The following is a 6,212-nucleotide window of genomic DNA, read 5'->3' on the forward strand; positions in this document are numbered from 1 at the left end:
CTTGAGCTCATTGTTGCAGCCACTGTGTCAATCTACCTTGTTGAGGGTCTTATACTCTGCCAAGCATGATGTCCTTCTCCAGGGACTGATCCCTCCTGACAACATATCCAAAGTATATAAGGCACAGTCTCTCCATCCTTGCTTCTAAGGAGCATTCTGGTTGTACTTCTTCCAAGACAGATTTATTCGTTCTTTTGGCAGTCCATGGTATAGTCAATATTCTTTGCCAACACCACAATTCAAAGGCGTCAGTTCTTCTTCAGTCTTCCTTATTCATTGTCCAGCTTTCACATGCATATGATGCAATTGAAAATACCATGGCTGAGGTCAGGCACACCTTAGTCTTCAGGGTGACATCTTTGCTCTTCAACACTTTAAAGAGGTCCTTTGCAGCAGATTTACCCAATGCAATGCGTCTTTTGATTTCTTGACGGCTGCTTCCATGGCTGTTGATTGTGGATCCAAGTAAAACGAAATCCTTGACAACTTTAATCTTTTCTCCATTTATCATGATGTTGCTCATTGGTCCGGTTGTGAGGATTTTTGTTTTCTTTATGTTGAGGTGCAATCCATACTGAAGGCTGTGGTCTTTGATTTTCATTAGTAAGTGCTTCAAGTCCTCTTCACTTTCAGCAAGCACCCTGGCAGCTAGACATACTTATTCTCCAGATTCCCCTAGAAGCTCCCACTTTCTCACCCATGCCAGTGCTTTAGGAAGACTGGCTGGTAACTTTTTTCTAACCTTCCAACTCCCCCCTTCCAAACTCTTGATCCACAGCCCGTCCCATAAGAGTGTAAGGTCTTATTCCTACGATCCCTTATTCCCTAGTACTCATAGTGGATCTGCTTCACTGATTGAACCCTGAATGATACACCAGCACTATCAGCACCTTTATCATTAACACTGAAACCACTACAATAATGGTCTAACTGTTCTCTCTCCAACCAATGCATCTTGACCATTGCTACAGACTCATCTTCATCATGATACCCAAGGGATGAAGTGCATGTCTCTGTTGCCTACAAAATAAAATCTGAACTTTGGACTGGATCCTCTATAAACTAACTTTCCTGGCTTATATCCCTTACTCCTCTACATGAATCTTTCTCTTCTGCCAAATTAATCTACCACTTTCCCCTGACATTCCTTGTTCTTATCTCCTTTACCTATTCCTTGACTCCCTTTTTGATCTTTCTCTTTCCATGATCCACTTCTGATCCATTTATTCAAATCCAATACATAGAAGAGAAGCCAATTCAAATCCCACCTTCTCTGCAAAGACTTTTCTATCTCAGCTAGAAATGATTGGTGTCTTTATTGAACAAATTCCTAAAGTAATTACAGTTTTTTCTTGATGCTTCTATCACATATGCTAGAATGCTGATTCTGAAAGCTCTTTATCCAATTGACACAAGATGAAGCAAGTGTACAGAATTTCATTTTTAATAGACCTTAAAAAAAATTTTTTTTTAGTCACCAATAAAATGAAACAAGCACTATATACTGTACATATATTCAAACCAAATAAAATGTATTATTTATACGAAGTTTTATAACTACCTACCTTATAAAATAAATTGGATTCCCCTTCCCCTTGATCAGCACTGAGAATTCAGCGAACACAGCCATTGAGGTCAGCAAGGCCAGGGCCAAGGATTAGGCTAGTGTGGTCGGGCTGGTAAGGCTAAGGATAAAGAGACATTTTCCATGGTCGGGAGGTTGGTTACATATGGAGAAATGTAGAGAGTATGTAAATATATTGATGGTGATGGGAGAGAGAAGTCTAGAATAAATCAAGATGATTGGTTAGAATTGGAAGTATCAGTATAATCTCATGTTTTTCATATATATTTATAAATATGTAGAAATGGGGTGTGTGTGTGTATTTCAGGTAGGTTCTTTGGAAGCAAACACTGAGACGAAGTTTGGAGTGCAGAATATTTATTAGGGGTCAATACATGTGGAAAAAAGCAGATTGAGCAGAGGGAGAAATTGAACTACAATGTAGGCTCAAGAAGGCCTTGGCCAACTCCACTAGCAGCTCTAGAACATATGTGACCTATTACAGTTGCCCTTCATTGGGCCAAAATAACCAGACTTTATATTCCTTCCTCCATCAGTCATTAGATGTGGGCTGGCTACCCCAGGAAGGATGTGACATTGGGCAAGAAAGTTCTCTGCAACAAGTCCTTCTTGAAGGGGGGCCTGGGTGGTACATTTTCACGTCCAATACGATACGTGTGTGTGTGTGCATACTTATATTTCCTAGCAATGTCCTCTGAGAAGGCCTGGAAGCAATGAAATCCCAGTAGAATGAGCATATCTCTTGCCCAGATCTTGGTTTCTAAATATCATTCTCCACTCAAAAGATCCAAGGCTCCTTGGAAAAATGGCTAATTCCAGGGCTGGGGCAGGGAAAGTAGATGATGCATCTGGAACATTTTGTGCCAGAAAGCAAGGAAGTGAAGAGAGCCTGTCAAAAGGACATAGGAGCTGTCTCGAAGCTCAATGGTCAAATCTGCGATATTTCATTATCAAAATAAATAACGAGACTAACAAATTATAATCCACTGAATAAAATAGGCATCCATGATTCCATACAGATATAAATAAATAGGAGAGAAAGGGAAGCTTTACAGTAGAATGGCAACTAACATTTGTAGAAGGACTAATGGAATTTTTTTAGAAATCACCATTTGGCAACCATAATAGGAATAATTTATTCAGGTAAGATTCATCAATAGATGCTAAAACTACAATAGTAGAGAAGACCTTAAGGAGGAGCTGGATATTTAAATAGTCTCAAAGTAGTTCCCATAAGATACTCGTTACTTATTAATTAAGGTATAAAACATTATCTTTACAGTGGAGAAACCTGGTTAGATACCATGTTACCAAGAAATAAAAGTTCACACCTCTAGTAATGGGACAAAACATCATGTGCCTACTAATACGAAGCACTGAGAAGATCACAGCATCACTTCTGTGGTGTTCCTGCCATAAAGTGCATAAACCTAATCTGAACATGAAGAAATATCAGACACACCCAAACTGAAGGACATTCTACAAAGTAACTGGCCTGTACTCTTAAAGGAAGACAGGAAATTCGTGGTGTGCTGGAGCCAGCTGGTACTGGCTCAGATCCACTCCAGAAAGCTGACTGTGTGCATCGTTCCCAACTCTGAAGTTCAGTGATGCCACGTTGATAACTTGAAATCTGAAATCTGTCAGGATAGGAATATTTACACCATGTAAATCCACAATCGCTACAGGCGAGAACATTTTTTCCCCCTGGAGAGCTCATTTACCAGCACACCACGGGAACAGTGCCTGATGGAGGATGAGTAGGAGCCCTGGGGGCAAAGTGGTTAAGAGCTCAGGTTGCTAACCAAAAGGTCGGCTTTTCGAAACCACCAGCCACTCTTTGTAAACCCTATAGGCCAGCTCTACTCTGTCCTATAGGGTCGTTATGAGTCAGAATCGACTTGATGGCACCCAACAACAAGAAAACATGACAATTAAATGCAGCATGTGATCCTAGATTTGATCCTGGAACCATAAAGGATATTACTGTGATAATCAGAGAAATTTGAATGGGCTTTGAGGATTAGACAGTAGTAGTGTATTAATTTCCTGATTTTGATGATTGCAGTGTGGTTATATGTAGGAGAGTGTCCTTGTTTTTAGGACATACACCTTGACGTATTAAGGAGTAATGAGGCATCATGTCTGCAACTTCTCAAAAGGTTCAGAAAAATAACTGTATGTATAAATATGTATGTGGAAAGAGAGAGAATGACAAAGCAAACGTGATAAAATGTTAATTCTGTATTAGGCAACTGGAGATTAGGAAGAGTTTATATGGGAGTTCTTTGTACTCTTCTTGTCACTTTTATGTAAATTTGAAATTATTTCAAAAATATATAAAGGAATTGTATCTTCATCCAATCCTTTTACATGAGTTTGTGGCTACCTTTCTTTCTGCTAGGAGTTCAGCCCTTTTCATGTCAACATTGTTGGGGAAATACTAAAGTAGGAACTGGAAATTTACTAAGTATTCATTTGTGATGATATGTACCTAAATGGCAACCTATGCTGGGCTGTTACCCCAACTCCTTCTGGGTCTGTAGAGAGGTGGGAAGCTTGCCTTTTTCCTTTCAGAAACCCAGGGATTCTTGGATACTGCAAAAATGTTACTTCATGTACAAGCAGTTGCCATTTGCTGACTCACCCTTTGTGGGACCCTCGAGAAGGAGAAGATGCAGAGGCAGCAGCAACAGTGTGGGCTGGAGTACACCTGTCCTGGTGAAGACAAGTGTGTGCATAGTGCTGGCTGTTTTCTGGATTCAAAACAGACATGTCCAATAGTGTCTTTTAATGGAAAGTCTCATTTCATAGCAACAGTTGTGAGGATGGCGCAGGACTGGGCTGTGTTTCCTTCTGTTGTACACAGGGTCGCTATGAGTTGGAACTGACTCAATGGCACCTAACAACAACATAAACTGCTTTTTCTCCACAAATAGATTGTAAATCTAGTATTTCATAAAGGCTTCATATCCAACATACCTCAATAATTTTTATAATCTGATGCTCTTTCCTGTCTACCTCTGTGATTGTGTCTTAATGACAGGTCACAAAATCTAAAACACAATAGCAACACTTTTTTTTATTCAAAAACAACAATTTAAGTGAGTTTTAAAGCTGACTGACCCTGCTAAATTCATAGCAAATACAACACCCCCCCCCCAAAAAAAGTGATGTTTTTAATGGGCATGAGAATTTCCAAAGCATGGACTGAGTAGCTGGAGGCATAGCTGTACATCAGACTTCTTAGTATTTCATCTATCTGTTGTATATGAACGTGGTCACTAATAATAAAGTTGACTGATATGTCAAAAAAAAAAAAAAAGTTACTCCACCGTCATCACTAACAGTAAAGATGAGAACATGGTTAAATGCTTCTGTTTTATGAGCAAATTTTGTTAAGGTATTGGTTGTATATATATTCTAAACCCTCATTAATAAAAAAAAATAATAGATACTAAATATTTTTTAAATGCTAATAACTCATTAGGTATAAAAATCAAGCACTGAGCCTCTAACAAGTCAGTCTCAAATAATTCAATTTAAAAACAATGACAGTGATCATGAGGGAAGAATGAAAGTTGTTCCAAAATTATTATTATTTCTCCTCCTTTTTTGGGGGGTTGGGGGACTGGTGGGGAGAGGAAAGGGCTGGCAAATAAGCACTGTATATATGTTTAACCTTCCCAAGGACATTCAGTGCTCCTTGGGATAGGAATTATGGCTTATTCTGCTTTTGTCCCTATAACACCTACCAGTAGTGCTGGACTTTTCCATGGGTGATTGGGTTGCTTGATTAGACAACGGTGTTTACTGCTAATGCTGAAAAAGACAGTGAGTCCCTTGTGGCTCATAATCTGAGTTATGACCATAGTTCATCAGAGGGTCAGAATGGTACCATGTCTTGATAAAGAGCCGACTCTTATTTGGTGGGAATGAAGGGCTTCTTGCCCTCTCCCATTACTGTGGAGCAATTTGTAATGGAAGGTAAGGATGTGAGAGGCTGAATGTGAACTCATTTAGCAACATTTTTCGCTTGGGCTGCTCAGATTTGTCTAATGCTCTCAACCTGACATTTTCAAGGGCCCTGCTGTGTTTCTCTTTAGAGGAGATTAATAATGTCAGCCAGGATTTTGCATGCCTGTTGTTTACTTGAAAGGTAAGTTCCAGCTCTTCCTTAAGTTTTAAAAGAAGCAAAGAAGAAAGTTCAGGGCTGGTCACATGAATAATGAACAGGGTCTGGTGCACTGTAGGCGCACTTGTGAAAACACTTCCAGTCACGGGGAGAGCCTGCTGGGTTTTCTGATATGGCCAGTGCTTTTTCCCAGTTTGTGGGCCTGGATTATGGACATACAGGTGGCCTTGGACTTGACCGTCAAAGGTGATATTTCTGGCAAAAACAAACAAAATTCACACTAAAAAATTGTGTATGAACTATTTTAAATTCACATACATATTTTTAATTGTGCTTTAGGTGAAGTTTACAGGGCAAATTAGTTTCCCTTTCAATAATTTATACACAAATTGTTCCATGACATTGCTTGCAATCTTTGCAGTGTGTCAACACTTTTCCCATTTTCACCTTGAGTTTCCCATTTCCATTTGTCTGTTTTTTCTGCCCCTTCCT

Source organism: Loxodonta africana, chromosome 7 (genome assembly GCF_030014295.1).
Source record: "Loxodonta africana isolate mLoxAfr1 chromosome 7, mLoxAfr1.hap2, whole genome shotgun sequence".
NCBI lineage: Eukaryota > Metazoa > Chordata > Mammalia > Proboscidea > Elephantidae > Loxodonta > Loxodonta africana.